At 56.2% G+C, this 7,500-nt stretch overlaps 4 non-coding genes across 4 annotated transcripts; all 4 read left to right on the forward strand.

Annotated features, from left to right (window-relative positions):
• The first annotated feature begins 59 nt into the window (after positions 1-59).
• Positions 60-166, forward strand: LOC138568338 (U6 spliceosomal RNA). The gene has a single exon (XR_011302677.1). It is a non-coding gene; the product is annotated as a U6 spliceosomal RNA (small nuclear RNA).
• A 2,068-nt stretch (positions 167-2,234) lies between these two features.
• Positions 2,235-2,341, forward strand: LOC138568339 (U6 spliceosomal RNA). Its single transcript, XR_011302678.1, has one exon. It is a non-coding gene; the product is annotated as a U6 spliceosomal RNA (small nuclear RNA).
• Positions 2,342-4,402: 2,061 nt separating this feature from the next.
• LOC138568340 (U6 spliceosomal RNA) lies at positions 4,403-4,509 on the forward strand. The gene has a single exon (XR_011302679.1). It is a non-coding gene; the product is annotated as a U6 spliceosomal RNA (small nuclear RNA).
• Positions 4,510-6,581: 2,072 nt separating this feature from the next.
• Positions 6,582-6,688, forward strand: LOC138568342 (U6 spliceosomal RNA). The gene has a single exon (XR_011302681.1). It is a non-coding gene; the product is annotated as a U6 spliceosomal RNA (small nuclear RNA).
• Positions 6,689-7,500: the final 812 nt, after the last annotated feature.

Here is a 7,500-nt window from a genome sequence, read left to right on the forward strand (position 1 = left end):
ATGTCCAGAGATCATAGATCTGGGGGGGTTTATGTATGGGCTGGGTCAACCTTCAGTCTGTGCTCGCTTCGGCAGCACATATACTAAAATTGGAACGATACAGAGAAGATTAGCATGGCCCCTGCGCAAGGATGACACGCAAATTCGTGAAGCGTTCCATATTTTGGACACATAGCAGGACAGACATGTTCTTTAGCTGCAACATTTATTGACGGGATAAACAGGCCCTCTGTCCATTAGGGCAGGTGTGCTTTTCGGCGTGGAGCTCGTCAGAGTGCGTTTTATTTGGAGATAGCGCTGCGAGTGCTCCAAGCTTATGCCCAGTGGGTGATGATTGCTACATGCCAGGGCAGTTCTAAGCTCTCCTAGGTGCTATTTGCCAACAGCGCATATCACTGTCAGCCTATCTGCTTCACGGGCCAAAGTGCAAAGGGGCTCAGGGCCTGAGTCAGCAGCCAGTGTTTCCTTCCGGTGCCCGGATCCTTCCTTGGGGGGCTGCAAGCTAGAGGTTCTCTCTGGCCCAGGCAGCCTGCACGGGTAACTGAAATCCTGCAGCACCCCCCCCCCCCGTGCCCCAGCGTGTCTCTATCAGGGCCTGGTCTCTGCTGCTGCTGATGCTGACAGGCCCCCAAGCGCCCCAGACACACCTTCCCAGGGTTGCAGCAGTTTCTGCTTCCTGCTTCCAGCTCAGTGCTGGTGCTACTGTGGAGTAAACAGGGTTAGTAGAGAGAGAGGGGGAGAGAGAGAGAGAGAGAGAGAGAGAGAGAGAGAGAGAGAGGGAGGGAGGGAGGGAGGGAGGGAGGGCGGTGCATATTCAAATCATCAGTCAGCCAGAGCCTGCTGGGAGCCCATTTCTGCAGGCCCACTGACTGCTGGCTGCTGCCCCCGATGGTTGGAGAAGGGCCAGGCTGGGCTAGGCCACACAGCAAGGGCCAAGCCCTCCTCCGGTGTTCCTTCTGATGATGTCTCCCTGAGTGTCTGAGGTCGAGAAAAAGCCCGCCCGCAGAACTGGCCAGAGAGGTCTCTGGCCGATCAGGGGCGTGAAGGGCGGCAGGCAGGCCACCGGCGCAGCAGGCAGCGCAGGGGACGTGCACCTCAAGGCCTTGGCCACCATCTCTCCCTTGGCTTTCAGTGTACCTCAGAATGCCTTTGCTGTTCCGGATCAGGGGAGAGAAGCAACCTTTTCTTAGCAGGTGGGGTCTGTGCTACAGACACGTGGCATTTTCCCAACTGGTTCACAAGCCAACCCCCACCCTTTACAGCGCAGACACAGAAAGCATTTGCTGCTGGTTGGGATTTTCGGGATGGGCCCCTGCTGCTGATGTATTAGGATGGACTTTGGCCAGTCTTTCTTTCTTATACCGACGGCCCGCCCATAAAATTAAAGCACCTTTGCAGGCACAGATGCTCTTAGGGATTTAAATGTAACAGCAGGACCCAAAAAGCAAGGAATGAACCCGAGCCAGATAGGAGTCGACCCTACAATCTTCTGATCCGTACGTAGTCAGACGCCTCATACTGGCCCTCTTGTGTCTCACCTCCTCCTCCGCGCAGTCCTTCCAGGGGCCTTTCTGAGGTAGGTGCGCCTGCAAGCGCTGCTGGACCTGATTTTCTAGCCCACGCGTCTCACACCCTGACGCTGTTGATAATGCAGCTAACCCATGGCCCATAGCTGTTGTAAGGGAGAACCTGGACCTGCCAAAGGGAACCAGACCCACGGTGACTTAAAAGCCAAGGGCACTGAAGCCAGCCCCGCCAAAGGAACATTTTAAGTCAGCCTCTGAATGCAAGCAGGGGGCCATCCTGCGCCCCCTGGGGGCGGGGGGGGGGACTGACATGCCGGCCAGCTGCCTCCTCTTGCCAACTCTTGGAACAGCCCATGGGCCCCCAAACAAAGCCCCCTGACAGGCAGGCCCTCTGTGTTTCCTCTGGCTTGTGGGACTACTGTAATGCACCCAGGCATTGTGCTGGGATCAATCACTTTGCATACAGACTGCACCATGAGCCTTTGCAACTACATTGCTCCGGCAAGCATTCCAAAAATAACAAAAACTCACCTCTCGGACCAGCGCAGCAGTGAATAAGCGCGGACCATTGCTCTCTGCCTCCGTTTCATATCATTCCCCCAAAAGCAAGCGCTTTCTGTCTCAAGAAATGCCCATTGTATGCCACCCTATGTCCAGAGATCATAGATCTGGGGGGGTTTATGTATGGGCTGGGTCAACCTTCAGTCTGTGCTCGCTTCGGCAGCACATATACTAAAATTGGAACGATACAGAGAAGATTAGCATGGCCCCTGCGCAAGGATGACACGCAAATTCGTGAAGCGTTCCATATTTTGGACACATAGCAGGACAGACATGTTCTTTAGCTGCAACATTTATTGACGGGATAAACAGGCCCTCTGTCCATTAGGGCAAGTGTGCTTTTCGGCGTGGAGCTCGTCAGAGTGCGTTTTATTTGGAGATAGCGCTGCGAGTGCTCCAAGCTTATGCCCAGTGGGTGATGATTGCTACATGCCAGGGCAGTTCTAAGCTCTCCTAGGTGCTATTTGCCAACAGCGCATATCACTGTCAGCCTATCTGCTTCACGGGCCAAAGTGCAAAGGGGCTCAGGGCCTGAGTCAGCAGCCAGTGTTTCCTTCCGGTGCCCGGATCCTTCCTTGGGGGGCTGCAAGCTAGAGGTTCTCTCTGGCCCAGGCAGCCTGCACGGGTAACTGAAATCCTGCAGCACCCCCCCCCCCCGTGCCCCAGCGTGTCTCTATCAGGGCCTGGTCTCTGCTGCTGCTGATGCTGACAGGCCCCCAAGCGCCCCAGACACACCTTCCCAGGGTTGCAGCAGTTTCTGCTTCCTGCTTCCAGCTCAGTGCTGGTGCTACTGTGGAGTAAACAGGGTTAGTAGAGAGAGAGGGGGAGAGAGAGAGAGAGAGAGAGAGAGAGAGAGGGAGGGAGGGAGGGAGGGAGGGAGGGCGGTGCATATTCAAATCATCAGTCAGCCAGAGCCTGCTGGGAGCCCATTTCTGCAGGCCCACTGACTGCTGGCTGCTGCCCCCGATGGTTGGAGAAGGGCCAGGCTGGGCTAGGCCACACAGCAAGGGCCAAGCCCTCCTCCGGTGCTCCTTCTGATGATGTCTCCCTGAGTGTCTGAGGTCGAGAAAAAGCCCGCCCGCAGAACTGGCCAGAGAGGTCTCTGGCCGATCAGGGGCGTGAAGGGCGGCAGGCAGGCCACCGGCGCAGCAGGCAGCGCAGGGGACGTGCACCTCAAGGCCTTGGCCACCATCTCTCCCTTGGCTTTCAGTGTACCTCAGAATGCCTTTGCTGTTCCGGATCAGGGGAGAGAAGCAACCTTTTCTTAGCAGGTGGGGTCTGTGCTACAGACACGTGGCATTTTCCCAACTGGTTCACAAGCCAACCCCCACCCTTTACAGCGCAGACACAGAAAGCATTTGCTGCTGGTTGGGATTTTCGGGATGGGCCCCTGCTGCTGATGTATTAGGATGGACTTTGGCCAGTCTTTCTTTCTTATACCGACGGCCCGCCCATAAAATTAAAGCACCTTTGCAGGCACAGATGCTCTTAGGGATTTAAATGTAACAGCAGGACCCAAAAAGCAAGGAATGAACCCGAGCCAGATAGGAGTCGACCCTACAATCTTCTGATCCGTACGTAGTCAGACGCCTCATACTGGCCCTCTTGTGTCCCACCTCATCCTCCTCCGCGCAGGCCTTCCAGGGGCCTTTCTGAGGTAGGTGCGCCTGCAAGCCCTGCTGGACCTGATTTTCTAGCCCACGCGCATCACACCCTGACGCTGTTGATAATGCAGCTAACCCCCGGCCCATAGCTGTTGTAAGGGAGAACCTGGACCTGCCAAAGGGAACCAGACCCACGGTGACTTAAAAGCCAAGGGCACTGAAGCCAGCCCCGCCAAAGGAACATTTTAAGTCAGCCTCTGAATGCAAGCAGGGGGCCATCCTGCGCCCCCTGGGGGCGGGGGGGGGGACTGACATGCCGGCCAGCTGCCTCCTCTTGCCTTCTCTTGGAACAGCCCATGGGCCCCCAAACAAAGCCCCCTGACAGGCAGGCCCTCTGTGTTTCCTCTGGCTTGTGGGACTACTGTAATGCACCCAGGCATTGTGCTGGGATCAATCACTTTGCATACAGACTGCACCATGAGCCTTTGCAACTACATTGCTCCGGCAAGCATTCCAAAAATAACAAAAACTCACCTCTCGGACCAGCGCAGCAGTGAATAAGCGCGGACCATTGCTCTCTGCCTCCGTTTCATATCATTCCCCCAAAAGCAAGCGCTTTCTGTCTCAAGAAATGCCCATTGTATGCCACCCTATGTCCAGAGATCATAGATCTGGGGGGGTTTATGTATGGGCTGGGTCAACCTTCAGTCTGTGCTCGCTTCGGCAGCACATATACTAAAATTGGAACGATACAGAGAAGATTAGCATGGCCCCTGCGCAAGGATGACACGCAAATTCGTGAAGCGTTCCATATTTTGGACACATAGCAGGACAGACATGTTCTTTAGCTGCAACATTTATTGACGGGATAAACAGGCCCTCTGTCCATTAGGACAGGTGTGCTTTTCGGCGTGGAGCTCGTCAGAGTGCGTTTTATTTGGAGATAGCGCTGCGAGTGCTCCAAGCTTATGCCCAGTGGGTGATGATTGCTACATGCCAGGGCAGTTCTAAGCTCTCCTAGGTGCTATTTGCCAACAGCGCATATCACTGTCAGCCTATCTGCTTCACGGGCCAAAGTGCAAAGGGGCTCAGGGCCTGAGTCAGCAGCCAGTGTTTCCTTCCGGTGCCCGGATCCTTCCTTGGGGGGCTGCAAGCTAGAGGTTCTCTCTGGCCCAGGCAGCCTGCACGGGTAACTGAAATCCTGCAGCACCCCCCCCCCCCGTGCCCCAGCGTGTCTCTATCAGGGCCTGGTCTCTGCTGCTGCTGATGCTGACAGGCCCCCAAGCGCCCCAGACACACCTTCCCAGGGTTGCAGCAGTTTCTGCTTCCTGCTTCCAGCTCAGTGCTGGTGCTACTGTGGAGTAAACAGGGTTAGTAGAGAGAGAGGGGGAGAGAGAGAGAGAGAGAGAGAGAGAGAGGGAGGGAGGGAGGGAGGGAGGGAGGGCGGTGCATATTCAAATCATCAGTCAGCCAGAGCCTGCTGGGAGCCCATTTCTGCAGGCCCACTGACTGCTGGCTGCTGCCCCCGATGGTTGGAGAAGGGCCAGGCTGGGCTAGGCCACACAGCAAGGGCCAAGCCCTCCTCCGGTGTTCCTTCTGATGATGTCTCCCTGAGTGTCTGAGGTCGAGAAAAAGCCCGCCCGCAGAACTGGCCAGAGAGGTCTCTGGCCGATCAGGGGCGTGAAGGGGCGTGAAGGGCGGCAGGCAGGCCACCGGCGCAGCAGGCAGCGCAGGGGACGTGCACCTCAAGGCCTTGGCCACCATCTCTCCCTTGGCTTTCAGTGTACCTCAGAATGCCTTTGCTGTTCCGGATCAGGGGAGAGAAGCAACCTTTTCTTAGCAGGTGGGGTCTGTGCTACAGACACGTGGCATTTTCCCAACTGGTTCACAAGCCAACCCCCACCCTTTACAGCGCAGACACAGAAAGCATTTGCTGCTGGTTGGGATTTTCGGGATGGGCCCCTGCTGCTGATGTATTAGGATGGACTTTGGCCAGTCTTTCTTTCTTATACCGACGGCCCGCCCATAAAATTAAAGCACCTTTGCAGGCACAGATGCTCTTAGGGATTTAAATGTAACAGCAGGACCCAAAAAGCAAGGAATGAACCCGAGCCAGCTAGGAGTCGACCCTACAATCTTCTGATCCGTACGTAGTCAGACGCCTCATACTGGCCCTCTTGTGTCTCACCTCCTCCTCCTCCTCCGCGCAGTCCTTCCAGGGGCCTTTCTGAGGTAGGTGCGCCTGCAAGCGCTGCTGGACCTGATTTTCTAGCCCACGCGTCTCACACCCTGACGCTGTTGATAATGCAGCTAACCCCCGGCCCATAGCTGTTGTAAGGGAGAACCTGGACCGGCCAAAGGGAACCAGACCCACGGTGACTTAAAAGCCAAGGGCACTGAAGCCAGCCCCGCCAAAGGAACATTTTAAGTCAGCCTCTGAATGCAAGCAGGGGGCCATCCTGCGCCCCCTGGGGGCGGGGGGGGGGACTGACATGCCGGCCAGCTGCCTCCTCTTGCCTTCTCTTGGAACAGCCCATGGGCCCCCAAACAAAGCCCCCTGACAGGCAGGCCCTCTGTGTTTCCTCTGGCTTGTGGGACTACTGTAATGCACCCAGGCATTGTGCTGGGATCAATCACTTTGCATACAGACTGCACCATGAGCCTTTGCAACTACATTGCTCCGGCAAGCATTCCAAAAATAACAAAAACTCACCTCTCGGACCAGCGCAGCAGTGAATAAGCGCGGACCATTGCTCTCTGCCTCCGTTTCATATCATTCCCCCAAAAGCAAGCGCTTTCTGTCTCAAGAAATGCCCATTGTATGCCACCCTATGTCCAGAGATCATAGATCTGGGGGGGTTTATGTATGGGCTGGGTCAACCTTCAGTCTGTGCTCGCTTCGGCAGCACATATACTAAAATTGGAACGATACAGAGAAGATTAGCATGGCCCCTGCGCAAGGATGACACGCAAATTCGTGAAGCGTTCCATATTTTGGACACATAGCAGGACAGACATGTTCTTTAGCTGCAACATTTATTGACGGGATAAACAGGCCCTCTGTCCATTAGGGCAGGTGTGCTTTTCGGCGTGGAGCTCGTCAGAGTGCGTTTTATTTGGAGATAGCGCTGCGAGTGCTCCAAGCTTATGCCCAGTGGGTGATGATTGCTACATGCCAGGGCAGTTCTAAGCTCTCCTAGGTGCTATTTGCCAACAGCGCATATCACTGTCAGCCTATCTGCTTCACGGGCCAAAGTGCAAAGGGGCTCAGGGCCTGAGTCAGCAGCCAGTGTTTCCTTCCGGTGCCCGGATCCTTCCTTGGGGGGCTGCAAGCTAGAGGTTCTCTCTGGCCCAGGCAGCCTGCACGGGTAACTGAAATCCTGCAGCACCCCCCCCCCCCCCCCCGTGCCCCAGCGTGTCTCTATCAGGGCCTGGTCTCTGCTGCTGCTGATGCTGACAGGCCCCCAAGCGCCCCAGACACACCTTCCCAGGGTTGCAGCAGTTTCTGCTTCCTGCTTCCAGCTCAGTGCTGGTGCTACTGTGGAGTAAACAGGGTTAGTAGAGAGAGAGGGGGAGAGAGAGAGAGAGAGAGAGAGAGAGAGAGGGAGGGAGGGAGGGAGGGAGGGAGGGCGGTGCATATTCAAATCATCAGTCAGCCAGAGCCTGCTGGGAGCCCATTTCTGCAGGCCCACTGACTGCTGGCTGCTGCCCCCGATGGTTGGAGAAGGGCCAGGCTGGGCTAGGCCACACAGCAAGGGCCAAGCCCTCCTCCGGTGCTCCTTCTGATGATGTCTCCCTGAGTGTCTGAG

Source organism: Ambystoma mexicanum, chromosome 2p (assembly GCF_040938575.1).
Source record: "Ambystoma mexicanum isolate Mex_15411 chromosome 2p, UKY_AmexF1_1, whole genome shotgun sequence".
Lineage (NCBI taxonomy): Eukaryota > Metazoa > Chordata > Amphibia > Caudata > Ambystomatidae > Ambystoma > Ambystoma mexicanum.